General features: G+C 40.7%; 1 pseudogene; it reads left to right on the forward strand.

The window, feature by feature from the left end:
* Nucleotides 1-5,376: 5,376 nt before the first annotated feature.
* On the forward strand, nucleotides 5,377-10,924 carry LOC141578022 (diphosphoinositol polyphosphate phosphohydrolase 2 pseudogene; annotated as a pseudogene).
* The last annotated feature ends 517 nt before the right edge of the window (nucleotides 10,925-11,441 follow it).

The following is an 11,441-nucleotide window of genomic DNA, read 5'->3' on the forward strand; positions in this document are numbered from 1 at the left end:
TGACAATATACTGAAAATGGGAAGAACACGGGCCAGCAGTAACAGACTCAGCAGCGCCAAGGATGTCCAGCTCCACAGCGGCCAGTGCTAGTGTACAGGACAGAGCAGGTCTGAGCCACCCTCATGAACCAGGAAGGGAGTTACTGCGGTAAGCCAGGACAAGCCACATGTCATGGTGATTATTATGTGTCAGCTTGACTGGGCTAAGGGGTACCCCGAGAGCTGGTAAACCATTCTTTCTGGGGTGTGTCTGAGAGGGTGTCTCTGGAAGAGCTTAGCATGCAGCAGACTGAGTAAGGAGACCTGCCCTTGCCAATGTGGGTGGGCAGCACACAGGCTACTGAGGACTTGATTGGAACAAAAGGATGAAGGAAGGATGATCCTCCATCCCTGAGCTGGGATACACATCTTTCCTGCTCTCAGGTGGATGGCAGAGCTCCTGGTTCCCAGCATCCTTGGGCAGCACTGCTGCTTGTTCTTCCTCCCCTGATTCATATTCAAAAAGGTTTGCAAATCTCCTCTACATTTACAATTCAATTTCCCTTCAAGAGCACTGCAGTTCTTTAGAATATATGATTCTGTCTTGAACTCTGGGCAATTCAGTATTAGAGAAAAGAGTGTGGTTCCCATTTGCTATCTGTTTAGTCCACGTGACCAACATGAGTTGAGTCTCTGAAACTTCTTGAAAAATATGAGCCCTACTGAGCTCATTCCCACCATGAATGTGCAGATGTCTGTCATGGCAGTCAGAAGGGGCAATTTCATAGGCTACTGAGGGAACTTTAATTTAAAACTTTTAGACTCTTTTACACCAAGAAGCCATTAGCTGATGTAGTGGTTCAGTAAATGTCTTCAATGAATTTCTGGACATGGCCACAAATCCCTGTACCTGCTTCACTCCCCTTCAATTATCCCATTAACTGATGAGGAAGGACATAAGCCTGAGATAAACCACCCTTCTCATAACTTCCTCTGTCACATCATGCAGCAAACAAACCTCCTAAATTCAAAGTACAATAAATGTAACACAATATTTTCTTATGTTTAATGTAATAAACAATTATTTTTGAAAATTCTCTTCAGATACTCATTTTTGGCAAAGGACTTAAGCTTTTCCATATTCATACCAAACACCTCCAGTTCGTTCCCAGCAATAGGTTTTATTGTACTGCGGTGTATATGCCAGCTAGAGCAGAAAAATTCCTGGTAGGAAAAATTTCCTGTGGGCTGTGTCCTGGTGATTGCATTTGCTCCACGGGCCTAAGATTCAGACTCCCTCTGAGCAGAGCGGGATGGGGCAGGCAGGGAGAGGAAGCTGGGCCCCAGGCCCATGCCTGGAGTCCTATCAACAGGTAGTTATGTGACGTATGAGAGAAGGGAACATGCCAAGCATGGCAGGTGGGAGTCTGTAATTTATTTTGGCTGTAAAGACAAAGCCACTCAGACATACTGTCAGTTTCCTGTCTCCATGTATTTTACATAAACGATCGTAGATACACAGGAGAGAAAATACACAGTGGCCTGTAAAACACAGTACTTGGAAGTGGCAATTCCTATTTGTGAAGATACAGCCAGGAAAAAGCTTAGAGCACTTTCAAGGACTTGATTTAATAGACACAAAATATATAGATTCCACTAACTACCATAACAGCCTTGTACTTAACATATTTTAAGCCAGATAATTCTAAAGAATATTCCATATTTAACATTAGGAAGAATTATATAATTGGATCAGGGACCATTTGACAATGCACTAGCATGGAAAAAATGCAAAGTTAATTATGTAGGTTTTAATGTGCAGCTTATGTTACATGCAATTGCTCTCCTTAAAGTAAGTGTTTTATACATGTAATTAATTTTAACTTAAAAAGAACATAAAACAATGAAAACAGGCTCCACAACCAAGAGACACTTCTCTTCATTTCTCTGTATTGTTTTATTTCATCTGAACAAGATCAATTACATCCACAATATCAGGGCCTGTAACTCAGCTCACTGTTAGTGTGAGATTTAACCTTGGCAAAACAGCACCTTGACTCAGCTCCCTCTGCTGTAAGAAGCAAAGGTCAGAGCCAACCAGTTATTTCAGGAGGACACCTAACTACACAGGTGGTTTACTACCCAAACCCATTCCTCCCTCCTCATTCCTTGCTGCTGGAGGCCGGTTTAGGTACTTACCTCTTGGGGCCAGGTGATGAGATGTGGTCCCCTCACCAGCAACAGGAGAGAATCTTGACTCATCAAAATGTACCAAAGTAATTTTGTTCCCCTCTAGGGCCCACACTGGGCATGGACAGACAGGGCAAATCTGCTAGGAAGGTTTCTGAGGATGAGAGTCTTAATTCAAAAACTCTGAAAGTAAATACACCAAGAGTCAGTACAGGAACTTGGGCAGCCACCCTGGGGCCTGAGGGGAACCAGCAAAAGAGGCCAAACAGGTGAATTAGGCTGGGTTCTCACCTCCATCTCTGAGCTGCTCAAGTAACCAGTCCTGAGTGGCCTGACACTGGCATCCTGTTTTGTGGGATAATAAGCCCTTTTTGGTTTTGGACATTTTGGTTGAGACTTCTGTTATTTGCCCAAAAAGCACTCCAACTCATACAAAGAGCTTTAGTGGGAATTAAAAACTCCCCAGGGAAGAATATTCTGGGTTTAAAATCTAAGCAACCCAGAATCCACAGGGCTCTTCTCTCAGTCCCAGTTACTCACCATCAAAAAGTGATGGCCCTCAGGTTCAGCTCAGGGAAAATTAAAAATAACTTGTTCCATGAACCTCTCCATTAGATCTCAGTCTTCAATTATTCCATGTCTTATTGGCCACTAAAGGAAGAGAAATCAAACTATGTCAAGCTTCAGTCCATGTCAGTAAGAGCAACAGTTTTAAAAACACTGGCCCAGAAGAGACTGAGTTATTAGAGAAAACAGGTCCTTTGCACTGGGTGAATGTTAATTTATGTAAAGAAATAACAGGCACTTTACCAGAAATATTAAGTTATATTATCATTTATATTCTACTTCACATCTCTAAGTACAAAGTATCATCTTAACAGTGGAGTAATAGATGCAAAAGTACAGCTAATCCGCCATACCATTCCATTTGGAGTTTGGAGGTTTTTAGAACAAATACCTAGTTAAACAATTTTAGTGCTTCTTTTTAATTAATCAGTCTACAGCTCTTCTACATCTGACAGGTCAGTGAGTCAACCAGCAATTTTCCACAGAAGCAGATCTTGCTCTCACATGAAGCCCAGCATTCCCAGAGTCAATCCTGCATTCTGGGGTTTCTTAAATTCACTTGATTCCCCACATGAAAAATACCTTGTTCAACTAACACAACACTGTAAATCAACTATACTTCAATTTTGAAAAATACCCCATTGAAAACCAACAACAACAAAACCTCTTTTCCAACACAAGAATAAAATACACAGCTCACAAGTACAATTGCTATGAAATCTACCATTTTGCATGATTCATCCTACTCTCTGTTCTTGGTGATACACTTACAGAAGCAAATCCCGGTGGGGAGTTTACCTTTGTGGCATACGTGGGTTTATCTATGGCTTCATCCCCTATGAAAAAGTCCAGGTCATCAACTCCCCTCAGCACCCTCCTTTGGGCTTGGTCAACCACTTTTGCTGACTCTCTGATGGCAATACCTTAGGAAGAACAACGCAAAGATTTCTGTCTGCATCCATACTCATTTCAAGGGTCAAGGAAGCATAATATAACCCCTGTGTATGTACAAGTAAAATTTCAATGTCAGGGTCTTATTTGGAATTGAGAGTGTTCACAGAAAAGACGCTATCACAGAGCACATAAAGTAATACAGAAACCTTTCTTATGTTCTGGTATTATTTTTAGTGCAGCACAAAGGAGCCTAGCTGGTCTGCTTTTAATACTGACAAAAGATGAATTACTAAATTTTTCAGTTTCATTTGAAAAAACATCCCTCATGATAGTGAAGTGAAAAGCACATATCAATCGGTTCCTAATTTTAGAATACAATGTAGAAGGACACAAAATTAAAAATATAATGTGAAAGAAGAAAATAAACTGAAAAATGCTCATACACTCTCAAGTCATTTTAATAAAACTGTGTCACACAGATTTAAAATATATTTTTATTCTTGTTACAAAATCACTAAAAGAAAAAACTGAGGTTGCTGACTAATATCTCACAAGAAAAATTCAATAATCAAACAACTGTATTATGTAAAAATATTAATGGCTTTATGATATATTATTTTAATAACAGTTTAACCACGATATTTAGGAATATACTTATAGTTAATAATCATATGAAACTTCACTGTAGAATTTAACATCTAATGAAATGTGGAAAGCTTCATGAAGATTCAATTTTCCACTTAAATTCCTAACCCCTGTTCACACTTTGCTTTCCCATAAACTCATCTTCATCAAATTTATTCCAAAATAAATGAGTAAACATATACAACCATTTTTAAAAGTAGAGTATTTGTAGTTCCCAATTTATTAGAAATGAAGAATAACAGCAAAGCTAAGGGAGTGAAATTTAAACCTTGCCCTCAGAAAAGCATCTTGAAATAATAGCTTGAAATGGTAGGGAAAAAAAAAGAGGTACAGGACAGAAATCACTTTGCTCACCTCCTCTTCTGACTCCATCTCACTGCCGCACTTGGTCCAGAAGCTTTCAACTTACAGAAGGTGGCAAAAATCCAAAGCGCAGGATTTCTGCAAGACTAAGGCAGCAGGCGTGACGTGGACGTGTTGGGGGCGGAGCCCAGAGGAAGAATCCGGGGCAGAAGCAGCGGGCATGCCAGGACCACGAGGCCGAGAGTGGGGCTGGGGAGGTCTGGAGGGCCGGGACGAACTGAGGCAACTGCAGCCACAAACACACCCGTCCCCGAGCACAGACCCCGCCACGGGCGGCGCACTGACGGGCACCGCGCAGCCACCTGTGCACACGCAGCACGTCAGAGGGCCCTGACGGGACGGCCCGCAGCCGACACCAAACGTCTCGCGCGGCCGCGGCTCTGCTGCCGGGCCGGCGGGAGCCCCTGCAGCCGTCTCCCCGCACCTCGCGCCCCGCTCCGCCCTGGGCGGCGGCGGCAGCGGCGGGAACCGGGGCGAGCGGGCGGCGGGCTCCGGGGAAAGCCACAGACGCCCGGGCGGAGGCCGCTCTCCCTCCGCGGCGCCCGGGCTGCAGGGACCAGCGCTCGCGCCCCGACCCGCGTCGGAGCGGCCGCCGGCTACGAGACTGACCGGCCGCTTCGCACTGGGCCCCGACTCGCCCTCGCCCCCGCGCCCCGGCGGGGTGGCGGCCTCCGCAGGGGCCGCGGCAGCGAGAGCCCGCCTCTGCGATGAGGTCCAAGCCCCCCTAGTCCGCGGACATAGGACCACGAGGGCTTCAAGAAGCGGGCGGCGTCCCTGTGCGTCCGGAGCGAGCAGGAGGACGAGGTGCTGCAAATGGGCAGGCTTCGGTCCCGGACCAGTGGACTGGCCCAGGAGGAGGACTGGAGCCCCAGGAGGAGCCTGCCAGTGCTGCCTTGAGGGAGGCTTACCAAGAGGCTGGAGTCAAAGGAAAGTCAGGCAGACTCCTGGGCATATTTGAGAACCAAGACAGAAAGCACAGGGCATATGTCTATGTCCTTACTGTCACTGAAATATTAGAAGACTGGGAAGATTCTGTTAATACAGGAAGGAAGACAGAGTGGTTCAAAATAAAGGATGCCATCAAAGTTCTCCAGTGTCATAAGCCTGTACATGCAGAGTATCTGGAAAAATTAAAGCTGGGTTGCTCGCCAACCAGTGGAAATTCCACAGTCCCTTCCCTTCCAGAGAGTAACACCTTGTTTGTAGCTGCTGCACAGAGAACCTCTGGGCTGCCATCCAGCATAAGATAGACAGGGTTGGAAGGACCTCTTCCACCATGTGCAATCTCATGGGCAGAGGCTTCTTTATTTTCCTTGACAAATATCTGAATGACGCTTACAAACTGAATTTGCCATGCGGGATTTTTTTAACAGTCTGCTTGATTTGTAGGTGCTTTCAAACCTTCTTTAAAAAGAAAAAAGATAGTGTAAAATATTTTAATAAGCCAAAGCCATGTGGAATTTTTTTTTTTTAGATGCCTTAAATGTGCTCTTCCACCCAGCCCACCCACCTTGTTATTTTGTTTGGCATTTTCACTTTTTCCCCAGTATTTTTTTATCCATTTGATGTCAGTCTGTGGTTTTTGTCAGATCAACATACATGTGAGTATATTATCCTGGTGAATTGTCTTCTCATTCACAATATTAACATATTCAATGAATCCATTTGTCAACTCATTTATCTCAATTTTCACAACTGGTACTATGTCACTAGCTACCTGATATGGCCAATTCCCCTGTAACTCAATAGTCCTTTAATACAGAGTTTAACTCTATAGAGCTGGTGAGTTTTAGGCAGTTACTGTAAGCAAAATGCATATAGTAGATATCTTATCATGGAACCTGTATTCATGGAATTGAATTAGGGTGCTCAGTTGCCAATTCCCTTTATTCATAATCTCTCTTTACACAGAACACACAAGAACCATATTTCCCTCAATGTAAATTGCTGCTTTTAAATATATATTTTCAGTTTGAATTTAGTGACATCTCTTCAGTTAAACTTGCTGGTTACCAGTAAACACCTTAAATAGCAGTCAGTGGTGACTGCATCAGAATTGAGTAAAATGGCCTTCTTGTTCACCTGTTACAGACCTAGGTTTTTAGGGTGCCTCGGAATGTCTCATCTTTTATAGGTGGTCAGCAGGTAGGTACTATTTAACATGTGACTAATTACTGGGACACTGGAATGTACCTAAGAATTATTTTGTCTTATTTTTATATTCACATAAATCCAAGAATCCCATCCAAAACACATAAATACCTAATCTGAAATGCCTGTACTTCCTCAACCAAGTCAGAGATGAGATGGGGCAAGTAAAATGTGGTTCTCTATGTAGATATTAGCTTTTTGTAAAGATCATAACTGTTGAGAATAAAGTAGGAAGAAGCATAGTTAGACATTTGTTGTACAAATTGTTAACCTTTAAAAATATAATTGCTGCTGAAAATAGTGCTGTTATAAGGAAAATCAGTGCCACCATTTTGAAACTGGGCGCTTGTGCCATAAAAGCAGCTGAGCTAAATATGAGTATTAGTTCACAAATTAAGGCTGCCAAAGGAATAAGACAGAAAAACTTTAAACCACTGACATTTCATTCTAAATTATGTAGTGTGATCAGACATGATATTCCAGAATTTTTATATTTTTCTTTGTACAGAGGTTATGTTTTCTGGGTGTTTTTTTTTTTAAAGGAAATACTTAAAAATCCCAAAGATTGACACTTGTTATCAATCTTCAGTGGACTAAGTTTTTCCTCAGTAATCTCTGAAGTTTCTTTAAATTATATACTTAACACAGAAGATAAATTGATTGTTTTTGTACATAACACTGTGTCCACCTGAAATGTCACAATTACTGGGGGGCCTGGGTATGTTGTACATTGATATTCTTAAAGGTAATAATGCATGAATTTCTTTTATAAACTCTTGGACTATGTATTTGATGTGTAAAATATTTACAGTATTAATGTCAACCATTTCTTAAAGGTGAGACTATAAATATTGTTGTATCATTTTCTTTGGTCAGTAACATTTGGACCAAGTAGTGCCACTTGGGTCAGGATTTTCTTCAGTGCCATTTAGCAAAACATCTGTCTTTGGTCTATGCAACTAGCAAAATTTTGTATAATGCATCAGAATACTTCAGAGTTGTCACACTTTAAATTTCACATGAGGGGTTCTTCACTATTCTTGAACTCAGCCCACTGAAGCTAGAGGAAAGGCCCTGAGGATATTTATTTCTGTTAAGAGAAAAAAGCCTACATTTGCAGGCTCAACAATTGAATCTAATACAGATAAAAAATAGTGTCTACTCTCTCAGTCCCTCAAAGTTTACAGAGTGTTGGGACTTTCATTTGTGCTGCTTTCTGTTGGGTAGTTGGATAAAACTGGGCAGCTAAAATTTTCAGTCCCAAGTGCCTACTAAATTAAAAAAAAAAGTTTGTAAATTGACTTGCAGACACAAAGTAGCAAGTATCCTACATGTTTGATTTTGAGTTTTCTTAATTTCTTCCTTTTTTTTTTTTTTGTAAACAGGTGAAATTTTCCTACTAGGCACATGCCATTCAATTTTCTGTCTATCCCATAGTTGTATAAAGTAGCAAAACTGAAGGGGGGAATGATTGTTGTATACACTTTAAAATTGCTTTGTATGGTCTCATTTGAGATAACTGGTGTAAGAATCTTGATGTTTTATATATTTGGAAATATCAAATTAAAAAACTGAAATTAAAAAAAAATCCTCACACAGTCTGTCAGTGCAAGTTCCAGTCTATCAGTGCAAGTTCCAGACTCCATCCTCTGTGCAAGATCAAACTTAATTATGCATGGATTTAGCATTAAACTGCCAAGAGAACATGAAAGACTATCAAGAGACAAAGGCAAAAAGTTCTTCAATTCATGACTTTACTCAAGTTCACCAAGAATTTGAGGGCAATATTTCTACTCAAAAGAAAAAAATCACCACCCTAAAGAAAAAGTGCTAATTTAGTGAGAATGAAACTACCATGCTCAAAAATTTAAATGATAACAAAATCAATCTCATCTTTCCCAAAAGGTAGATACAAGTACTCTGACCCCAAATCATAGTAGACCTGTGTTTTCATGCCCCTTAGAAATAACAACAACAAAGTGCATACATTCTGTTAACTGTTATGTGGAAGCACCTAAACCCATGAAAGTGAATAAGGGTATATAGAGCTTATACCCAAAATCTTTTGTTGACACCTATGAAAAGCAAGCTGTGGACCAAAGAGCCCTTGTGAACATGATGGAGAACCAAGTCTAGGAAAGCAGCTGTAATGAGTATCTCCAAATACTTATGGAGTATACATATGACTTATCATAAAATGAAGACTTCAGTCACCAGCACCTGTCTCCAACACACTTCAGCTTACACAGGACCCTGACTCAGGTGTACACAGAAAACACAAGAAATGTGCAGAAGACAATAAGATGGAAGGGAAAATAAATATATCAGGTAACAGGACCAACACCTAAACAGTGCAAGTGGTTACATACACATGGCATCTCCATGAACTGGAACAGCATGAGGCCATGAAAAATGATAAAGAAGTTCTTCTTGTATGAATCCAGAAGGTTCACTAAATTGCAGTGTTATGAGAAAAAAAACAGGATACAGTGTATGCAGTATGCCACCACCTGGGTAACAAAGCATCTGTGTATGTCTGCTGGTATCTGTAAAGTTACCTCAGAAGGAAGCACAGTAACCAGAAGCACTGTTGCCATCTAAGAGGGGAAGTGGGTGGGAGAAAGTTAATTTCACTGTAACTTCTTTTTATATCACTCAACTTGTATGTCACATGAATGTATTACCCATTCAAAGTTAATTAAATTTGGGCTTCTGCTTCTGGAAAGATGGATAAACATACTTTTCCCTGCTCTTCCCACTAAGCATGGCTAGACTCCCTAGGCTTTATATTTGAAAGAAACAAAAACATGCTGATAGGTGAAGAGAATGTGGCAGACTGGCCAGGGATCAGGACCTGAGGAACTACACAGTGGTGACTTCCTGAGTTTTCTTTTTGTCTCATGCATCCCACACTAGGTGCCAGGGAAGCCAACAACCCAGAAACGCCAATGGGAGCAAATAAAAAATGTCCCCAGAAAGCCTGCTCTCTCCAGCCAAAGGAGATGAAGGGACAGTGGAAACACAGAAAACTTACACAGTTACTGCCTGACTCCAGCCAAACATTACAGGAAGACAAGCCCCCACCTGCAATGTAGACACCACATGCGGAACGAGGACCTCCATCCCCCTCACTGCCTCCATGTTTGGGTTATGACAGGAGGCCCAGTGGAACATCAGGAATTCCACCAATGACAGTAGGGCACCCCTTACCATCCCAGAAAGAAGGTACCTGCAGAGGCCTTGGGGGGAAGCCCGAACTCTGGTCCACAATCAGCAGTAACATGGAGCCCCTCCCCAGATGAGTGTCAGCAAAGGCCAAGATTAAAATCTGAGCTTCAAATCCTAACTGGCATTATCCCCTTCTCCCTGCTGGAGCATTAACAGAAATGACTTACTAAAACATAATATTTAAATAAGATCTGGAACCTCATAATATAATACCCAAAATGTCCAGCACTGAATAACAAAAATTCTCTCAACATAGCAAGAACCAGGAACATCTCAAGTGAAAGGAGAAAAGATAATCAATAGATAAGAACACTGGCATGACACAGGTAACAATTACCAAACAAGACTTTAAAAGCCATCACAGAATGAGCAACTACAAACACACCTGAAACAAATGAAAGACAAACAAACAAACAAAAAAGTCAGCAAAGAAACACAAAATCACAGCAAAGGTAAAAGGCCACATGGAAATTTTAGAACCAAATAACCTAATACCTGAAATAAAAATCTCAATACATGGACTCAACAGCAGAAAAGAACAGATGAATCACTGAACTTGAAGACACGACAATAGAAATTACCCAAACTGAAAAACAAAGAGAAAATAGACTGAAAAATGAACAGGGCCTCAGGGACAGATGGGCGCAATATCAATGAATATGACATTTATGCATTCTGAGTCCCAGAGAGGATAAAGCAGTAGGGCTAGAAAAGTATTCAAAGAAATAATGGCTAAAATTTTGCCAAATTTGTCATGAATGAATGAATAAATAAATAAATAAATAAATATAAATAAATAATCAATCCTAAATATTTAAGACTGAACAAATTCCAAACAGGATCTTAACCCAAAGAAATCCACTCTGACATATTATAGTTAAACACCTAAAAACTAAAGACCAAAGAAAAAATTCTGAATGCCTCCTGCAAATTTCTCATCAGAAATCAGGGAGCCCAAAAGGAAGATACATATTTTTCAAGTGTTGAGAGAACTGCCCACTCAGAATTCTGTATTCAGCAAAAATATCCTTCAAAAATGAAGAGCAAATCAACTAACTATTATCTATAAAATAGATAAACAACAAGGTCCTCCTGTACAGCATGGGAATTCAGTACCTCATAATGGCCTATATATATAAAGTTGAATCACTCTGTGGTACACCAGAAAGTAACGACATTGTAGATGGACTGTACTTCAATAAAAGAAAATGTTTTTACTTTAAGTATGTATTTTTAACTGAAGTATAGTCAGCTTACAATGTTGTGTCAAAAAAAAAAACTTTTTAAATAGCAAAATAAGGCATTCTCAAATGAACAAAACTAACAGAATTTGTCAACCAACATATCTACTCTAAAAGAATGGACAAAACAAAAAGAAAATGATAAAAGAAGGAATCCTGGAACATCAGGAAGGAAGGAAGAAC

The sequence above is a fragment of the Camelus bactrianus genome, chromosome 6, assembly GCF_048773025.1.
Source record: "Camelus bactrianus isolate YW-2024 breed Bactrian camel chromosome 6, ASM4877302v1, whole genome shotgun sequence".
Classification (NCBI taxonomy): Eukaryota; Metazoa; Chordata; class Mammalia; order Artiodactyla; family Camelidae; genus Camelus; species Camelus bactrianus.